This window comes from Hirundo rustica, chromosome 11 (genome assembly GCF_015227805.2).
Source record: "Hirundo rustica isolate bHirRus1 chromosome 11, bHirRus1.pri.v3, whole genome shotgun sequence".
NCBI lineage: Eukaryota > Metazoa > Chordata > Aves > Passeriformes > Hirundinidae > Hirundo > Hirundo rustica.
Window position 1 is genome coordinate 11875450 of NC_053460.1, and position 21921 is coordinate 11897370.

Consider the following 21921-nt stretch of genomic DNA (forward strand, 5'->3'; position numbering starts at 1 on the left):
GCTAAAATGTAAACAAACAATGCAATGATTTCTTCCTGAAGCTGCTAGCACTATGACTTACCAGCTGTTAGATGTATGTATTTGCTCCAATGGAATATTTAACTTCAATGCAGCTGACTAGTTTATGGTTGTTGATGGTGTAACTGATTACTTTGTTGCAATTTGATATGTGAATAACCTAATGTTCTTATCTACTACTCTTACCCATTCTGAGGCTTGGGGAATTAAGTTATCTGCTGTCAAGTATTGCTGATGTAGAAGTGAAGGATATAACTTTCTATTGAATTACTTGTGCTTCTTTTTCTCTCTTGTTTTGCAAAGATTATTTCAAAGCTGTCACCAGGCTTTGAAACAAAACATATTTCCTGGTGTCACCTTTTGGGCAGCTCTGGCACCCTCTCCTTTGCCATGGCCTTGTGGCTGGGCAGAGCCCAGTGTGGCTGGGGCAGTGGGGTTACCTCTGGCACTGTGCAGGGTACCCAAACACTGCCCTGCACTGTGCCAGCCCTCGGGGTGTGGCTGTGAGGATCCTCTCCTCTGCACGTCTCTCCTCACAGCCCTACCCAGAGGAACCCTCTCAGTCCCTGTTGGCGACACAACTCCTCCCTGGAGAGCACTTCTTAGTACTTGCCTTCACACCCAGTCTTCTCTGTGAGCCCATGCATGTAAACAAAAGAATAACTACCTTCAAAAATATGATTTATGTCATGAAGACTTTCCAGCATGTGAGTTATGGTGCATTAAATTCAAAACAATTGTGTTGACACAATCCCGTTTCATTACTTGCATAAGTGTGGGGTTATTCTGTCAGGTTCCTTGGCTCTCACGAGCTGTGTTGGCTGTTTCTAAGCCTCCACTGGGTACGAGGTCATTTTGTTAAGATAGCATTCCCATTAGGGTCACTGGAACGCTTCCTGTGGTGGCAGCTGGGATGCATGTCTGAGATCCTGGCAGCTAAGAGCCTGATAGGTAGGAGTTCTTTATATAGAGCTTGTTCATTTCTTGGGTTCTTATATTTCTGGTTTGCATTCTTTAGCAACAATTGTGATGATTTAAGAACCAGAATGATATGCTGCCCTTTCTTTTAATAATTATTTAAATTATTTATTATACATCTGTCGGAATATTCCAGGACCAAGACGGTGAAATACAAATGCAATTAGAAAACACCTGAGGTTTTTGTTTGGAAATGCACCTCTCAATTTTTGAAATAACTTTTTCTAATATATTAAATTAAGTGAATTAATTAGTCTAGTACCCTGCCTAATATATGAGTTAAGAATAATGGTGTAATGATGCATACTTTGATGAGAATATCTCACCTAAGTGCTTGAGATCTTAATAGTGATTATCAGATGGATAAACTGAGACACATTTAAATTCTCGGCCTCAGTTTTCCGTATGTTTAAATAATATCCATCACTTCCTGCCAAAGGAACTATAGTGACTTGTGAAAAGGACCAAGTGCACAGTAAGATGTAAATTCAGACATCTTCACTGAAGTCAGACATAACTGAGAACCTGAGCCAAAATATGTATCTGTAGAGGATGCTTCGTGTGCCTCGAGTGGAGCAGGTGTTTGCACCTGATCTGCAGAGGGCCCTTCGAGGCCGTGTCTTTCAATCTTTTGAAGTGAAGGGTAGAAGCGATGATAAACATGTGAAAGACAATTACATGAATGTTTTGGAAATTAGGCTGAAGTCAAGAAAAACAGAGGTTTTAGGGTGCTGTCTTACAAACCAGTTTGTTTTACTTTTCAGTCTTCTGTAAAATACAGCAATGCAGCAAGTAATATGTTTGTAAAATATCTTGTGGAAGTCTGGTAGCAAAACAAGGCCCTTTGCAATGGTGGAGAGGGAAGGGAAAGAACAGTGTCTCTTGTGTGACTACATTACAATAGGACAGTCAATGACATTGTAATTCCAAGGAATCTTTTCTCCAAATGATGCAAAAAAGTGATTGTCTAGAAATAAATCAACAACTTGTCTGTTTCTTAACAGAGCAGCTATGTTGCCTCCTTTCCTTTTAGTTAGGGCTGCTTAATCTCGCCTTTCAGTGTGTGTGGGATGTGTGAGCCTGGTTGGGATTCATGGAGAAGAGCTGGGCTTTTGCAAAGGCAGATGGAGTGGTGCTGAACACTGCTCTCTGAGGGACGTAGCAGGACTAAAATGCAAAGAGCAAGTTAATTACATGGTATGTAATTTTAAAATATAAATTTCATGCTCCAATCAGTGCAGTGATCATGATCATGCCACAGAAGCCACTTTTATTGTCTCATTGTAGAGACTGATTCATTAGCTCAGGTTGTTGGAGGTCATTTATTGCAAGTCTGCTATAAAATGGCAGCTGTAGTTTCTGGGGGTTTTGTTTTGTTGTCTCTTATCTGTTTTTACATCCCAATATCTTTAAGTTTGTATTTTAGCTGTTTTCCCCCTTGGCTGAGGTAGAGTTGCCTTCCTGTGTGTCCAGTTTTCTGAAATACTTGTAGCTACTTCTCCTGCAAAGGGAGAGAGATGCAGAAGGAGCAGGAGCTGTCTGTAATAACTCCCTGAACCACTGGATGGTGTTTGAGGCAGCCTGAGCTCCTGGGTGAAGTCTCTGTGCCCCAAGTCAATGAAAAGCTTGTGCAACTGAGCTGAATCAGGCCATTTTAGTCACCCAACATGAAATTTTCTGTTCTTCATGTTTATTTAAAACTGTTGAATTTACAAATGTTTAAGAAGAATAAATATGCTCAAATGTGATTGTTCCGGGGTGATAAATTGAAGATTCCCTTATTGATGTTAATTCAACTTTACCATTACTGCCTAAAGCAACCTTTAATTCCATTCTTGTTTTTTAATTAAAATGGGTGGGTTTCTCTGGACTGGATTTGCCTTGTTTTCTCCCACTGAGCAATACTTCACACTGTTGGTGGCCGCTGAAACTTAAGTAGGGCCAGATTTACTGAGTTGTTGCACAGCACCACAGGGCCAGATTTTGTTTCTCCTTCCTGGACGTGATAGCACTCTATGCTTATTTTAAGTTTATGGCATTGTAGGACTGGAAAAATAAATTTCCAATTCTTCTTATTCAGAAGTTAAAAACCTTCAGATGACCATCAGGATCTATGTTTTGTACCAGACCCATTCTATACATGAAACACACAATGTATCAGTTTTCTAAATTAGTTTTTTTAGGACTGAGTTGTGTACTCATCCAAAATTCACCTTTTAGAATTAATTTGAACTGAACAAAATACATGCCCCGGATGTCAGCAATGTCTGTGCACCAATGTGTTGCCAAAGCTTCATAGAACAAGTCTGGTGCTATGTTCTATGCCTCTGTTCTAACTGCTAATTGAAAACTTTGAATGTTAAAGTTTAAAATGCCTGACCAAAAAAAAAAAAAAAAAAAGGTCAAGTTCACTGTTGCCACCTAATTATTTCTTGAGTGCTCTTTTGGCCTCATTTTCCTTTGTATTACATTCAATCTTCAGACTGATTTGGTTTTGGGGGTTGTTTTGAGCGCGGGTTGCTGGTGGTGGTAGGTGGTGGAGGTGGTATTTTGTTGTTTCTGCTTTGTTTCACCAACAAAACTGAAGTTAGAGGACCTGTGCTTCTATCTTTGATGTAGGTGACCAATGTCTTTGGGGCAATGTATAGCCAGCACAAGAAAGCTTCCAGAATAATAGCACCAGGTCAGTTGCTGCCAACCTGAATAACATCAAGGGCATGCACTTGCTTTCCTCTCTTGTCCTGCACTATTGAACAAACTAGGGAAAAAAGTATCAGGAATTTTATTTAGCTTTGTGTGAGTATGCAAAGAAGTGGAAATGTGTGTGACGTCTCTTCCTCTCCAGCTCAAATAGCATTTTTTCATCTTTAAATACAAAAGAGGTGGAAATATGCACTCAGCAACCAGTACTAAAGGAGTAAAATTTGAAAGACTAATTGTGAAATCTGATTCTGTAGAAGCTTTGATGAGCATGCTTTGACTTGGAATTGCAGTTTCACTAGGCTTGATAAAAACGACAGAGAATTCAGTTGGAAACAGACCTGTTGAATCTCCTGAGCATTGTGTCTCATCCAGAAAGTGTATCTCAGAACAATTATAAAGGTAGTGATTTATAGCACAAAGTCACCTTGAATCCTGAGCTGTTACAAGCGCTTTCAACTTACATTATTTTCCAACTGTGTCACTCTCCCTAACTATCTGTGTCACAAAGCATTATGCCAAAGACATCAGCTGTAATTCATTTTCTTAAATATCTGGCTTTAAAATCTGTGTCAGGCAATTTGTATCATCTGTCAAACAACTGTCAGAAAGGGCCAAGAGGGAAACACCTGAGAAAAGCAAAGTACTGAAAGAGCTGTGTGTGTGCAAGTGCTGTGTCCTGTATGCACAGCTACCTGAGGAGATCCTGGAAATCCCAGTAACACTGGCAGGACTTTCTGTATCAGTGCAGGTTGGAAATGCAACCTTGGATCAGATTGTGCTGCTGCTGATGGGTGTCTGCTGGCTTGGACAGTTGAATGCTTCTTGCAAGAGCTTTATGGCTGGCCTTAAAATGGCCTGCAACACTTTCCATCAGGAGGTGGAGTCTTACCTTGACACCTTGGCTAAATTGAAATTATACTTTACCTGTTAGAAATTCTTCTAGGGTTTCATTTAATTATGCTTTGTGCACCAGTGCTCTGACTTTCTAAACAGAAGATTTAAACTGGCTTTCTTTAGTTGTGCGTGGTTCTTTACTAAGTTGTAGAATGAGATGTTTTTTCACAACCAGGTTACACTTATTTTTTTCAGTCTCCAGGAGTTTTCTATAGACTGTAATGATTATTTTTCTTTCCCTCTTGCCCTGAATTTTTATGTGTCTTTTCTTCAGGCTTGAACAGTAACCACGTTTCATTCAAGTATTGTTTGTGTTTCACAGATACCAATGTTCTGTCCCTAGACATAAATCTGATGGTATGATAAAACCTGTAATGACACAAAGAAGTGGAGCCTCTCCAGGATTATGGTTTCATGTTTAGAAAGTATAGGAGTTTAAATCTTTTTGTAAAATATTTGGTTATCTTTTTGTTTAAAAAATAGTCTGTGCTTTTACTGTAATGATTTTCTGGAATGTGTAATTGTGCCTCATAATAAAGTCAGTCCTTATCAGTGCTGTTAATAGTTGCTAAAATGAGTGTGGCCATATTCAGTAGTGTAGAAAATCATCTTTCAAGTATTTGTTTTAAAAATGATGGTCTAGTGTCAGAGCATGAACAGCTATGGAGGCATTAATTGTCTCTTCTGTTACTTTGCTAAACTAATCCATATAAAAAGAGCAGATTAAATTGTCTGACCCTCATATATTTAATGATTGCTACTATTTGACTAAGAAACATTTCTCAGGAAGCCGCTTGTCACAGGCTATCAATATTCTTTTCATCCCATGTTAGTTATTGGTGCACTGTGTTACTTTCCAAGATGGCCTGTCTCAAGTGGTTCTTCAGCTTGCACTGCAAGAAAATGAGATGCTAAATGGTCGCACAAACAATTTGATTATAGTGTTTAATTCCTGCCCTATGGATTTCCAAGATCAGTGATCCTTTTTTCTTTTTTTTGGCTGTTATTATTATTACCCTTCTAAATGATCTTCCCGCTGCCAGAATTATTTTATTCTTTTTGTCAAATTGCAATTTCACCTCAGCTTTCTGCAGAAAGTGCTGGACTTCTTAGGTAATATTGCTCTAATAATTATCCCTGTCAGGATACAAGTACATTGTAATGTGACTGTTGTTCACAGTTAATATTATGATTTTTGCTGTACATCTGAAAATACACAGAAAGAATGAAAAGTCAGGATAATTCAGGCTTTTCCTCTACCTTTTATATCAGCTAGGAAGTTGGATTTCATGCAATACCTGGCTGTTGAGAACAAGTTGATGACTTTATCAAGGTGTCTTTCATGTGGTGGTTGTTGGCTGTCTTAGGCCCATGTTTAATTTTTCAGCAATCCAGATGCCTACCATATTACCCTGATTTACTCATTTTGAGTGCACACAAGAGCTCTGATTTGATTTAAGCGTTCCTGAGTGGGGAGGTTTGCAGGAGAGATCCCACTCCCAGGGAGGTTTTGCTGCAGTCTGATGCTGCTGTCAGTTCATTCAGCATCCTGCCCACAGAGCCTTTTCTTACTAGTTCTTAAAAATGTTTTGTCAAAGACATAAATCAGAGGGAGTAATTTGCAGTAACGATCAACAGTGCTGTGTAAAGATGCCATAGCTGAATGTTGTGAAATACTGTCAGCTTTGCAGAGCGCTGGAAGCCCAGACCATTGACCAAGACTCGTTGATAACAGTGAAGTGACTACATAGTGCTTTGAAAATGAGAATTTTGCCCTCTTTTTCTGGGAGCAAATTAGGTCAGAGTGTTCCCAGAATTTACATTTCAATTAAAAATCACAATAATAACACATTGTGCTTATAGTGAATGACTCCTTCTCAGGGAAAGGTGATATCTCCTGTTACTTTGTTAAAGAAAAGACCCTTCATTCCATCAATGGTAAGAACTCTTCTTCCTTGTTTGTCCTCTTCAGTTAAACCTGTGTGAGAGTAATACACTGTAATCAAACCTCAGGCTTTCACTGTCTGAGTTAGATATGTTTGAGTTTGTATATTTTGGTCTCTAGAGGTCTTTTAAAATATAAAGAAAACAAACCTCTTCTTTGTTTTCTTTAAGAGTTACCCACACCTGAAAAATTGATCCTCTTTCCTTAAAAGGAATTGTTCTTTTGGTCTGGGGAGAAATTGTTCTAAAATGCATTATACAGAGCAGCTCATGTTGACAGTCTCCTTTTTTGTGCCAAGGTTTGCAAATTCTTAGTTATAAAGCTATTATTTCTGGATGATCAAAGACTTTTTTTTGCATCAATTGCAAGAGAAGAGTAACAATTACAAATTTTATTAATTTGATTTCTCTTCTTGTGCACTTTATTTGCAGAATAGCCACAGTCACCATATAATGTTGTTTGTTTCTGTGTACAAGTGCAATAAATACTTTTAACAAACTTTTCAACAGTCACTGTGGGTAGGGATTCAAATAGTAGCTATCCACCACTGTTGGGAGTCTGTGAGACTGAAGAGTAATTGATAGAAATGTAATTTGATTAAGTTGCCTGTTGTCTACTAGAATTGTGGTGAATTGCAATCAAAGCTTTCTTTCTGAACAAAAGAGTTTCCACTGGAATTGTGTGTGTGCGTGTGTAAAAACTACCTTGGAGACTTCAGGTAGACACTTCAGAACTAAGCCAAAACTCTGTTTTCATCATTTTTGGGAATGATGAGTAATTTTGTGGCCTTGCCTTGAGAAAAGCAAATAGGCATTAATCATCTGACCTCTGAAACGTGCCTCATCCTAAAAAATCTCAAGCTGTGCATCTGTACAAAATAAAAAAAATCAACATTATGGAAAACTTATAGAACTTATCTGGAAACTGGTACCTTTTTGGGAAGCAGTGCCTCTTTTTCCTACACCATGTAATATTCCATAGAAGAAGAAAAGCTTTACGGCATGCATGCCTTCCACATTTTAGCATTTCTTTGCACAGCTTTTGTGGCAATCAGCTGCTAAGTTGTCTCTGTGGCTCCAAGATCATCTTGACTGGATGTCATTGCTGTGATTGAAAGGCAGCACTACCCAGGAGCGCTTCTTTTTGGGATGACAAAATGGTGAGCTCATGCATGGTGCCAGCTTCGCTTACAACACGCCTTTGATCCACTTCTGTGGTACCCTGCTGCCAGTGGTTTTAGGCTTGGCTCATGGTTGGTCTTGTTTTTCAGAAGGAATTTGGATTATTGTTGAATCATATGATTTTGGATGCAAATAAAATGAAACAAATAATAGGCTTCATATTTTTTGCATTGTCAACTTACTGATCAAAATATAAGTCTTTCTGTAGATGTATAAGATATTTTTAAAAACTTGAATTCTGATTTTTTTATTCTTGTGCTATTTAATGAGGATTATTTCTAATTCTATATATCTCAAAGATTAGTGACTTTAAAAAATGGAAAGCTGGCAGAGCCAGCTGTGTGAGTGCTTTCTGAAACAGACACAATATCAGCTGGTATCTGTCCTTATTAGATTAAATCGACCAGACTCTGAGGTAACAGGGAGTTAAAGAATTTTAATTTTAATATTTGCTGATCAGCATAATAAATAATGCTAACCCATGTCTATTACCTAGTCCTAACTTATTAAAACTCAGTATTCATTATAGTGTTGTCTTACAGAATTCAGTACTTTTGAGCAAGAAAACACGGGGGATTCCTGCAGTCAGTACATTGCAAAGAGTAGCTCAAAAATGATCTCATATTTCCTCTGATTTAAAGAATAAAGTCAGTTCTTTCTCCTGGCATTCAGGGACAAAGTCTTTTTAACTCATGCTTACATGCAGCACAGTCAGGGCTGGAATGTTTTCTATGTCCTGATATAATGCAGTGAGTAGAGCTAAAAAAGTCTCATTGGGTCTCTGAGCATCTAGAGATTGAATTAGATGGTGCTTTCCAACGCCTACCATTCTATGATAAAAAATCTGCATATCTACTTGGAGAGAAAAAAATATTTCAGTTTCAGGTGCATGTCTGAACCACTAGGAAAAAAAAAAAAGAACAGGCAACAAAATGACAAAACACAAATAAAGTAATTAAGAAAATCTTTCTGAAGTGCTGAATGCATTTGAGCACGAATTATTTAGTTCAGGTGAGGTCCCAAAGAAAGTTTGGGGTAGAGTTCTCCTGCAGCCTTGCTTTGTCCCTGCTCTTTCTTGTCCCTTACTCTTACTATGTATTTCCCAAGCTTCTGGTCCGTAGGGTTTTTCTGGGGCAGTAGAAAGACAATTCACACAGGTTAATTCTGTCCCACTACTCTCACTTATGGAAAACGCTGGGGCAGCTCCCTGTGATGTTATTGTAGATTCTATTGCTTGGGCAGTTTGTCACAGTGAGGAAATGCAGGGTGATACTGAGATTTGAAAGTATCACAATCAACTGGAAAAGCAAAGGAGTTTGAGAGAGGCTCGAATACGAGAGGGACCAGAGAGCAGCTGGTAGGTTTTTGTCTCCCTCTGTCCCTGGTTCTGCTGGAACTTCTACAATATGATCTTTTCTGAAATAGCCAGCTGGCTGTAGTCTTAATTTTTTTCCATCTTTAGCACAACTCTGGGTAAAATCTTGGCTTTATTTAAGCCCAGACTTCACTTGATTTATTTGTCTGCATCCATTGACATCTGTTTTGTTTGTCCCTCTCTCTCTTTTTTTTTTTTTTTTTTTTAGTTACACCAGACTTGCTTTTCATTTTCTATTTTTTTTTTTTTTTTTTTTTTAAGTTCTTGCTGCTGAATCACACTTCTGACTCACTGCATTTATTTTCTTTTAGGTACTTTTCAATTTGCGATTTAAAGTGTCTTTTAGTACCAGACATCTCATGCATTACTTCACAAGTTTCCTGAGCATCTTTTGAAATATTGAAATTTTTTGAATTTTTTTTTTTCACCCTTTGTAAGAATTACAAAGAAAGATCCACTCTGAATTCCTGAATGTATAATTGTTTATGCATGTTGGGCAGGCAGTGGGATAACACAGATTCAGTGGTGAAAGCCATCCAAGGTGGTCGCTCGAGGCAGTTGTGTGCACATGTAATATCTGTGTGTGTGTGTTGTGCACACGTGCACATCTGATTGATGGTCACGTGCAGGAAGAGGGTTCTCCAGCACACATAAATCCTCCTCATCAGCAGGCTCATGCAAAACAAAACGTAACTGAGACCTTTACAGGGCCTGTGTGGATCACAGTGGGGACACATCTGTCTTCTTACCTTTAAAAAATATAATAAATGCTTCTCTAAAATACTGCTCCCTTGCTGTCTGCGTAATTTAGTCTGGCTCCAAGTTTCAGACTTATTTCTGATGGTCCATGTGACAGAAAAGTTGTAGTGCCACACCAGAAGGTGCGAGGCATCGATTTATAGCACAGCTGGGTCCTGAGCAGTGATGATAACAGCCAGGGTGGGGATGCTGGTGGGGGCACTCAGGGTTGCGCCGCTGCTTTATGCGAGGGAGGCTGTGTGGGTCTACAAACCAAACGTGCAGAGAAGTGAATCCAAGGAGGAGAACACTCTAGGGGGTGGATTGTTTTTCTGTTGGAGATCTGGAACAGTGGCACAAGCTGGAAACTGTTGGGAGAATTCAGAGGGAGGTTTCTGGTTCTGAGCTGAGCTGCTGGGAGAGCTGTGGCTCCGCGCCTGTGGGAGGCTGCACATGCCTGCACGAAGGGAGCCATGCACAGCACTGAACAGCCAGACCTTTCTAGAGAAAGGGAACCTGCTAAATATTCTTTTAAAAAGCCTTTCCATAATAACAGGATACAAACAGAGGATACAAAAAGAATAGAACAAAGAAAGTTGAGAGCTGAGTGACTGGGACTTCAGGGAAATTTTGCAGCTTGCTGTCTAAGGTGATACAGTGTGTGGTGTGTTTTGAGCTGAAAAGGTCATCTCTTATGGAACTTATTTGTAAGGGGCCTCTCATGCAAACTTGAGATCCCTCAGAGTTCAGATTTCTCATGTTAAACTGAACCAAGGGCTTGATTTGCTAGACCACTACATAAAAAATTATCATGTTTCTCTTTGAGATCATGTACAAAATCCTAAAAAAACCCCCTCCTATCACAACTTGCTACATTTAAAGGAGGTGAAGAATTTGTATTAAAATATTGGGATGCTTATCTTGAGCTCCGAACTATCTGGTGTTCCTGCTATCCTGAAGTCATCTGCATATAAATATTAATTTAATTTTGCCATAAATGTAATTGTCAGATTAACAGGAGCCGTGCATTTTCTGGTCAGATTTTTTTTTTTTTTTTTTTAAAAACTATGAGGCAATTCACAAACTCATCAACTACACAATATTTCCTAAAAAACTTTTCTGTTGTTTTATGTGCAATAGAATTGTAATCACCTGTATCTAAATCTAATGGATTTGAAATAACCTACAGGCTTCCAGTTTAATGAGAGCTAGATTAATGAAAAAAGACCTTTTACCTCAGATTGCATGACAACATTTTCAAATTACATTCCTGAAACAGAGAATTCACTTATTCCGAGTAATTGGATGCTGACTAGGGTTAATATGTACAATGTCCTTAAATGAAAATGTTCTTTTGTAAGTGGGACTGTATGATACCTGAGGCATTCTCAATAGATTTGGTTGGGCTCTGAGTTAATTATACTGCTTGCTATTTTTTGAATGAATTCAAGCATGAATTCTACACAGTAAAGATTGGGATAATTATATTCAATTCTACTTGGTGCCCTGCTGAATGAATTGACCTTTTAGATAAAACTAGTCTCTTGAGAAGGAAACCAGAAGAAAGCCTGAACAAAGCAACCAGATGCAGCTGGAGGCTGGGGAAAAGATTTAATTTTTTTTTTTTTCAAATACTAAAGGAGTGGAAGAATCAGAAAGATTGATTTTTAGTCAATGAAAAAGTATTTCCGAGCTGGCAGTGATTTTGTATATGCAGGACATAAAGTTATAATTTAAAGGCATTGATTTTTCTGAGCTGTTTTCTCATCAGTGGTAGGACTGAAAAGAAGCACCAGGGAAGTTCAGTGTGCACGGTACAGCAAGGGACCGCAGCCACGAGCTGGGACTGCAGGTGTGGTGCCAGGAAGGCAGCCAGCACCACTGCCCCTCCATGGCACTGGCACTGCTGGAAGAGGCTGGGCAGGGGAGAGTGCAGGAGGGAGAGAAGGAAAGCACTCCCAAGGACCAGCAGAGCAGCTGCTCTGGCTGCAAACCTGCAGTGTCCTTTGAGGGCAGAGTGCTGCGCTCACTTCTCACCTGTTGTATTCTCATGCAGTATGGAAACATCCAAAATTAACACAGAAGATTTTCATTCTTCTTATTATTTTTTTTTTCCTATTTTCCAAAATTGGTTGTACTTGTAATAAGGTGACTATAATATTAAATGCAGAAAAGGTGATCTTAGCTTTTTGCTTTTCCATTGTACTAAGTCCTAGATTAATGTTTAAAATTACGATATTTTGAACTGATTCTAAGTGATGGTGACAATTATTAGATTTTTTTTACAGTCCACAGATCTTTTTTTTTTTCCTGTGGGCATCTGCAGCCAGCATGAAGTACTTCTGTAACTGGTCTGCATTTTTGAAATTACTTTTAATGCGTAGTTGAAGATTAATTGAAGTTTTTTGTGTAGGCATGGTTCTCTATGTAACACCAAAAATATATTTGTTTGTTTGTCACCTAAGCAAACATAATCCAGCAGTTTAATCTCACAAAACTTCACTCATATGAATAATTCTTCCCCTGCAGGGTAGTTCCCCATTGGTGTCATGTCAGTAGGAAAGCAGAATTTAGCCCATAATGTTAGTTGGATTTATGATAAGGGCAAGTGTTTGTAACAACTTTTTTGATGGGGTTCCAGTCTCTTAAGCACGTCCATTATCTGTTACTGATATATCATTTATGTAGAGAATACAGTTGTCACTCACTTCATTTAATTAGATTATAGATGCTAAATTATCTACTAACATAAAATGTGCTTTTATACTGCAGATTGCAAAGGTTTTAAGAAGTTTAATATGCAGCTTTTAAATTGGTGAGCAGTATCCTAAAGGATTCATATGGGGTTCTGTTTGTTTGTTTGTTTGTTTGTTTGTTTCTGCAGTAAAATGTGAATATACCACGATATTACTAAGGATGTTTAGTTGCAAATGGGCTTTGGGTCAGTGAAGTTGGCTAGGGTTTATTTTGCACAAAACAGATCTAGGAGGTATAAAATGATAAATTTAGTAATCAAAGGCTTGTATTTTGGCAATGAGATCACTGAGCTGAGAACTGAGTATCTTCTGGTCTTTACACTCCAGTTAGCTGCATACATTTAGGTACACAAACAATGTATTTATTGCGGACGGGTTCCAACTTTTTTGTGACTAATAATTTGAATAGCTTATTTGCTGCTCTGTTTTCCAATCCATTAAATGAATAATCTGCTATGTATAGGGTCTGCCACACCTTACTGCATAAATTCTTTGCTTTATTTATGTGTGCATTTAGTTGTACAGCTGATAAGTCATTTGTTCAAAGGAGTTAAATGGTTGGTTTTGATCCTTAGGCTGTGAAACAGGGATTCACAAAATGGTTATGGTCCTAACAAATTGACTGAACATTGGGAACAACTTCAAGGATTTGATTTGAGCATCTGAATTAATGCTAAGTCCATGTTTTTTCTGCACTCTTGATTGTATTTTAGTGTTGAAAGCTCAAGAGCTTTAGAAAGGTTTAGTTATAAGGCTTCCTAGGAACACCTTTTCTGCTGACATTGGCTACTGCTCTTTTTAAAAGTGCAAGGCTACACAAAGAAATGGCTCCTAAAACCATTGTCTGAATATCCCATATTCTTGGTGTTCTCCAGGTTCACCAAAGGTTCACCCTAAACACTTTAGCTGTAGAATCTGCACAGGCTCTTGCTTTTTACAGGAGTAACTCAGTAGAGTGCTGTAAGTCAGGCCTTCTGATCATCTGTCATGCATGAAATACCTGGTAGATGATTTCTACCAGGTGTTCGGCCAGATTCTGAGACCTTGGTTCATACAAATGAGATCAGCAACACTAGTTAATTATTACCTGTGGAAACCAGAGCTGCAGTTCTGGGTGCAGTCAGCTCCTGAGGTTCAGGCATTCTAAATGTCTCTTCCACGGTAACGATTCCCTTACCTCTCCTTGAATCAGCGGGAGTTGAGGGGTTTTCATTCACTCAGTTCGGGTCTTGTTTCTACAGAGCTGCTTAAGCCAGACCCTTGTGAGCAGTGCAGACTCACACTGATGGCTGGTAGGGGCCAAAGGACTGCTTTTCAAAGTGGTTGGAAGCTTTTACAAGAAGGGGTTGCCAGTGAAGTGTGTAGCAAAGCTGTGTTCTACTGCAGTTGTGGAAGGAGACAGGGTTTCTTTCTCCTTACCACCACTGAGCTTGCCAGCTTTACTCCTGCAGAAGTTTTCACTTGCTTCTGGTAACAAATCCCCATTTTCCCTGCCCCATATTATTTTCTGCATGCCATTGTGCTGTGATCTATGCTATTGTGTTTTGTGTACTCTCTACCTAAATAATTTCTTTCAAATGTCTAAACAATATTTGTCAGAATATGTACATACGGATAATCTGTGGGTCTTTCTCACTTAAAAAAATGGTACTAGGGAACTCTACTCTAAAAATAGATGCTATTTTATAAAAAATCACAGTGATCATTGAAGACTGCTCAGGACTGAAGCTGCATAGATAATGGTGCACTTGACATAGTGTGTGCTCCTGAAAATTCAGAAGATGCCTAGTTTTGGTCCCTCTGTGTTGCCTGAAGGTTGACTAGAATCCCTGGAGTTGTGGACAATTCTGTATCTTCCCCTGTGAAGGAAGTACAACTAGCACAGGGGAGTGGATGTGGTTATGGAATAGAGCAGGGAGGACTGGAAAGTGTATGGGAAAGGCTGTCAGATGCTGGTTACTGTGGGAATGCTGACTTTGCCTCTCTTTTAACCCACAATTGTCAGCTGTCAGGTTTTCAGCACATGAGGTGAATTTGAACCCACATGTGCTGTTTGTACTGCAGTCATTGACAGGATTTTGCCCTAAATAGGGTGAAAAGCTACCAAGAGACATCACTAACTAGAAACGGGAAAAAGTCAGAACTGTATGCCATTAACCTATTAGAACTTCTCCAAACAGAATCCTAAGTATATGTCTGAAAGGTCCTTTGGAAAAAAAAAAATAGCAGGACATTTAATAGATTCAGTCAGCATGAAGTTTCTGTCCTGCAAATCCAAAGACTCTTCTCAACTGATGTAAGTTCCCTTAGGCCAAGTCACAGTACAATTTCTCTCATCTCCATCTGTTGCATCCCCAGGTATGATTGCTTTATCCTGTCAAGAAAAGGATGGGTTGTTGTGTGTATCAGCAAGAGGAGGCAATCACTGCATTGTGAAGCCTACCAGTCAGTACATAAACAAACAGGTGTGACATGAGGAAGGAGCTCTTTTCAGAGGAAAGTTAGAATATGCAAGGATATTCTAGCTAGTAACATAAATGAAAACAGTTGAAAAAAAACCAAAAATAACATTATCTCCAATAAAGCATTGACTGCTCTATTAATAATATCAGATCTTCATTAAAGGTCCTGCATTTTATGTGAAGCTGTAGGTGATACTGTGATGCGCAATGTATAGGGTTGGTGCAACAAACCCAGTCTAGAGATAAAATGCAGAATCTTTACATCCTCTGTAGCCTCTGAATTTCTGGCTCAAATGACAGACAGACACACTTAGAGTAGTGGCTGTTCCACATTAAAGCAGTTTCATAGAATGTGAACAGTTTCTTAGTGTGAGCCTGTTAGTGGAGTACTCATCAGTGGGCACAGAACTGAACAGATAAGACAAGCTGAGAAGACAGCAGCAAATAGTGAGGCTGATATGGGGAAACCTGTTCTCTATCTGTGATAGTTGGGTGGACTCTTAACCATGACCTGGATGATCCACCCTTCTCTCAGGTTAGCCTGGTGTCAGTGATGAGTGTTTCCTTCTGCTATTAGGTACAAAAAAATATGTACCACACAGTGAAACACAAGACCATCAGCTTTCAGCCCAGGGGTGCCCCTGATTTACATGTTTTTCAGGTTTATAAAACAGTGTATTCCCTTTCTTTCCTGGGGTTACACTGAGGGGATCCAACCACACAGAGACTGAAAGGCAAACAGCTAACAAGGACACTTACTTTTGATGACACACGGCGTATTCTCATGCTAGAGCAGGTCGCTGTGTGCTAGAATCCTTCTGGTTAAAGAAGATTGGTGAGCTTGTTGGGGCTGAGAAAATGTCCAGACCGTTGGATTTCCTAGAAAGGTGAGCTGGCAAGAAGCAGCCATTCACTGCTTTTGCAGGGTGAGAAACGGTGAGATCAGTAGAAAACCTCATGAGATTCACCTTGAAGTGATTCTTGATTCTAGTGCCCTCTTGAAGGTTTTTTGTTTGGTTGGGTTTTTGTTTGTTTTTTGGGTTTGTTTTTGTGTTGTTGGTGGTGGTGGTGTTTTTTTTTGGGTTTTTTTTTGTTTTTTTTTTGTTTTTTTGTTTTTTTTGTGAGAAGGCAGACTGAGGCATTTATTCGCTCAGAGACCTTTTGTGCCAAAAGAATTTTCAATAAAAAATAAAATAGGAATTAGAAGAGAGAGCCGCTTACAAAAGAATTGGGGAAGCATTGTGTTTATACTGAGAAAATGCGTTCTATCTTTTTCATTGTTTTCAAATGTAAAGAACACAAATGGCTATTAAAGATTTTGAAACAATGAAAAAGTTTAACTAAGCATTTGAAGCACTGTGCAACGAGCAGTGAAACTGTTTCACTACCAAATCAAATGCAGCCTGGAAATTGCACTTCATGCCTGTGTGTACAAAGATGTGTGCATGAACACATCATATGTTTGTGTGAAAAGTTCATGGCCTTTGTGTTCTTAATTTGCGCAGAGAGAAACTTTTACATTTGAACCAGTTGTCACTTTATTTGAATGGAATCCATAAAAAGTTTTTTAAAGCAAAATCAGATGAAATCTGCACATTAAAATTAAAGTGTTCTTTGGACTTTACAAGGTTATAGACTGCTGACTGCAAGGATTGCAGCTGACATTCAATAACATTTGAAGCTTGGAAGCAAGCTTTTTAATTTATTTTTTCTGTTTATCCCTTAGAAGCTACTTGCTTTTCAGTTGTTAATGCATTTCCAACAGAAATTTGGTAAATTATATTGGGCAACATTCTCAGTGAGAATAGATTGTGTAAGTAATGGTAATGGCTTCCTCCTGCTGCTTTTGGCAGTATGGATATTTGCCACACACACTTATTTAAATTTCTTGGGCCAAGGAAATCTTCAAGGTTCAAAACATGTGTTACTCAGGGACTAAATTTAATGGATAATAATTTAGGAAACAGAATTGATGAGAAGGGTTTTTAAAACAATTGGCTGTTGTATATCACAGACTTTTGTTTCTAACAAGAAAGGTCTTGTGTAAACCAAATTTTTCATAGAGGACATTTTTAGCACTATGCTCTTTATCCTAAAGCTCAATTAAATTAGTTTTTCCTTTCACTAAAATCTGAAAAATGGAAGATTCTTTACTTCTTAGGTAAAGAAATGACCTGCCATGGCAGATATTATAATTCACAATTTTAAGGGAGTGTTCTTTTCTTATGACCTTTTTGACCGTACCTTGTGCCAGGCTGAGCTGTGGGCAGGAATCCATAAGTAAGAAACTCTTCATTCCCAGCAGTTGCACCAAGTGCAGATTAAGACACCAGGGCGTGGTTTGGGCCTGGACACAAAAGAAAGTATTTGCAAGATGCTGTTTGGTCTGTTCTTAACTAGAGAAAAGGCTTGGGACATGAGCTGAGAAAACTCAAAATGGTTTAACCACCAACATCGAAATAAAAGGGAGATGAAAGCTTTGTCCCAGTGAGAGTAATTGGACTTCTTGGAATTTACTGTTTTTATCAGTGTTAACTCTGTTACTTGAGGGATAAAAGTGAATTCTTTCATCTCTTAGTTCATTCAATGCAAATTTCAGAAATTTTCTGCCACAGACGTGTTTCCTATTTGGAGGCTTTTCTTAAGTGCGCCTTAGACTTTTCTTAAAATAAGAGCATTTAGAAAGTTAAGTTTCTGTTTCCTTCGTCTTCTGGAAAACAGTAAGAGTGTCACAGAGGTACTGTGTTAAAAATTAATTAAACATCAAAGTGCATGTTGATTTTTACAAATTTAAAGGTGATTTGAAGTCTGTTTTAATTAATACTGATTAAAGCTCCAAGATACTGATTAATACTCAGTGAATTTAAAATAAATGAGGAGAGTTCAGCAATTGCTAGACTTCCTACTGTTAAACAGCACAGATCCTATAGTTGTTTTCTTCAGTTCTTTTGTGGATATTAGAGGATATTATGAGATCTTTGTTTCCCAGGTTAGAAAACTTTAAAAAAATATTTGTTAGACTGAAATATTTCTGATAGCTCTAGATAACTGCTGTTAAACTCAAAAAAATTCCATGTAAATTGGCCCCAAATCTGGGATTTTGAAAGGGAATCAAAGTCATAAGGCAGTGAATCTCACAGGGAATCCGTGTGAGAGAAGCTGGAGAAGTTGATTGAGGCACAGGGAACAGTTTTCCCTGAGTTCCACAGCAAGCACTATGCAGATATGTGAAACCAGAGCTATGAACTGGAACAAAAATATGTTTAGTTTTTCTAATTTCCCCTTAAACAACAGTCTTATCTTTATCTTCTTTTTGTTATAATAGTAAAACTGTGCTACATATTTCTGTGCATGTTTAATGTCTGAATGTTTCAGAGATTTGCGCAAAGTCATCAAGAGACATGGAACTGATCTTAATGTTTTGACTGATTTGGTGGGGAATTAAATCACAAAACTGGAGTCCAGAGCTTTCATACCAGCATAGTCTTTATATATTTATAGATGTATATATAAAAATTCACACAAACACAGAGTCTGTTTTGCTTTTATGCTGCCTCACCTGTGCTAGTCTGACTGCCACGTGTGTGTGTGTTTCTAAAGTAAAACGGAGCTGTTTCAAAGGTGAGGTTGCAATATGTTTGCAAAAATAGACCAGTAAGTGTGAAATACATTTGAGCAAAAGTCATGTGAAAGCCATAAAGCAGGTGTGGGTATATTGTTAATTTAAGAAAGTAACATTTTCGTGGTTTCTTGGAGGAAATTATGCATGTATTATTATTCTTTGTCTCAGAATTAGTAATAAATTATGCACAACAAAATCCCTCTCCCCCCTTTTTTTATAACAAGCCTTCCTCCATTCCAAATGCTTGTATTGCCATCTTTGAAGCAGCTACACATCCGAGAAGCTGGTTTTGTTTACTGTGTTACTGAGTTTGAGGGTACTCTCCTTGGAGATACTGCTTTTGAGTAATTGTGTGTCTTAAATTAGAGATGTAGGTCCCAAGAAAATCTGAAACATCCCATGAATTCTGTCTAAAAACTTGCACATGTAGCTATTACTCATGTTTTCAGCCTTTGTAGATTTTCAAGAGATTTTTCATACTCCATTAGGCAATTGTGGAAAAGAATTAGGTTTTTTTTCCTTGAAGTTATGCCTTTGGTTTTGGTCTTACTACGACATGAATAAAGCTCAAGGAAGTAGGGTATTGTTTATAGTCATAAGGCAGGGAGGATTAAATAATGACATTCTTATTAAACTTTTGATAAATTAAATGCAATAATAAATTTTCTTTTGTTCTCACCTATGGGAATCAATTGTAAGGTATCAACTTGTCATATAGATTTATACACCTTAATAATTTTAAGCAAAACTTTTCAACAATTAAAATATTACCTTGAAGAAGTTAAATATTAGTTCGCTATGCCTTTCTTTTCCCATGTTTGGAACAACTTCTGAAAAAAAAAAAAATAGTTGCAGATATCTTGACAAAGGTATTTGGCAAAAAAATTTTTGTGTGCTGTTGCCATGCTTTGTATATATACATAAAGGATGTGACCCAAGAGAAATGGTTCTGTGGGATAAAACTGAGTGGTTGGCACTGATGTTATCCTTCTAACTTGGGAATATTTCATTCTATGTCTCCTTGATTGCTTGGAATTAATACCCAGTAGTGGTTGGAGCCCACTGGGTGCATTGCTGGGGCATCTCTGTGTTTGGTTTCATCCCATTTTTCATCTCTAAACCTGTCCTGTGATTGCTTCAGAAGTGGGAAGTGGGGGTGATTCACCTCAGAAGCACACTCTTGAGCCAAGGTACAGCTTATGTAGGAGGTTATACAAATGATTAATATGGTCCTCTTGATCTTTATTACTTGAATTTTATTTAGTTTTTATGCCTGTTACACAGAAAGTTTTCTGTTTTCTCATAATCACAGTGGGGGAAATCCCACCTAGGTAGCTGTTATTAAGCACAATGCTAACTTTGCATAATACATAATTTCTTGGGTATTACTTCATAATTTTAATTTTTTCTTGTCTATTTATCTACAGAATCAATTATTCTTTCAGATTGCACTGTGTGAAGCTGTTAACTGCTGAGATCTTTGGTAGCGAAGTTTGCAAATTTACAAGTGATGTCAGCTTCCTTTTCTTGCAGTGCATTTCTGATAGACAGGTTGAAGTGCTGCAGAGAGCCTACAGTTATGTGCTAGTGCCAAAGTGAGTTTGTGCAGGCTAAGGGGCTGTCTCTGCTTTCAGCTCTGCAAGGAATGATAAGGAATGGTAGAAGAGACAAATCACAGATTCAGAGAATGGCTCAGGCCGGAAGGGACCACAGTGGTCCTCTGATCCCACATCCCTTCTCCAGCAGGGTGATCCCAGAGCACATGGCACAGGACTGAGTTCCAGAGTTCTGGATTCTCCCCAGTGAGGGACACTCCACACCCCCTCTGGAAAATCTGTTCCAGTGCACGGTTACTGGCACAGTATCTGAAGGGGAGTGCAGGGAAGCTGGAGAGGAACTCTTCATCAGGAACTCTGTATGGAATATATTCCAATATATGTGGAATCTTTTCTTCCTAGGGATGTACCTCCACCAGCACCCTGCTGTCCCCAGTGCTGCAGCTGGCTGCAGAAGTCCTTGCTAGAGAGGCAAAGGCACAGTGTGGGAATGCCTGGGGCTGGGGCTGGAGCCCACACTGCACTCTGCCCCTCTGGGTGCTGGAGGCTGTGTGCAAATGGGCACTGGCAGTGGCAGTGGCAGTGACAAGTCCGTGTGTAAGGGAGCAGTAAGAGTGGCAGTGGCGTGTCTGTGTGTGAATGGGCACTGGCAGTGGCAGTAAATGGCAGTGACAAGTCCGTGTGTAAGGGAGCAGTAAGAGTGGCAGTGGCATGTCTGTGTGTAAATGGGCAGTGGCTCTGAGCTGCTCTGAGCCACTGCTCTGAAGCCCAAGGAGCTGCCTGAGATGGGGGAGGGCTCCTGAAAATGAATCCCATTTTCACATCGAGGCCTAATGCAGAACTAACTCTAGGGAGGCATCTCAATGCAGGTGAGACACGGGATCTTTTATTTTGCCATTCAGCTGTAAAAGCCATTTCAGGCACTGTGTTTTCTGAACGTGCCTCTGTCTCTCAGCATCCCTATGTCCACCAGCCACAGCTGTATCCAGTGAAGGTCCAGTGAGATCACTGACCACGTGGTGCAGAAGAATGCTTTTAAATTTCATTAAATCTATTGGTTGTCAGCACAGATAAGTAAGTATCTGACACAGGAACGCTTTTTCATATTATTCCTTTAGTAAAACAGGCCAATGGAAATGGAAGAAGATTTTTGATGGTGGGAGCTTTCTTTTAAAATTATATTTACTCTTTCAATTACCATATTCATTTCTCATTAATCAAGTATTTCAAGGCCCTGCATATTTGAAAGGGAAAAGGTTAGAATTATGGTCTAGCAGCTGGTTTTGATAGGGCGCAGTGAGCAAGTTAATGCTTACCAAACATTTGAAATTGCTTTTCAATTTCTGAAATCACTTTGCAGCTCTTCAGCTATTTTTTGGCTGGCTGCACTTTATCATATTAATATAATACTGTGCAGGAAAATATTGCATCTAAGTGTTATGATGAAATCAAGCTGTTATGCTGCATGTGTGTGGTACAGAGTATATTTTTAGTGGGTTTTTTTTTAGCCTATAATTATGTGAGGTTTGGTGCCTTTCAGAAGCTATTTGTCAAGGGAAGAGATTCTGGTTAGTTTTGATAGGGTAAAATGCATTTTACAGCCCTGATAAGCTTCATTTAACTGAAATAAACCTCATTTTAGCAGTGTCTGAAGGTATTACCTAGTAAAACTAGTTGTGATTTTTTTTTTTTT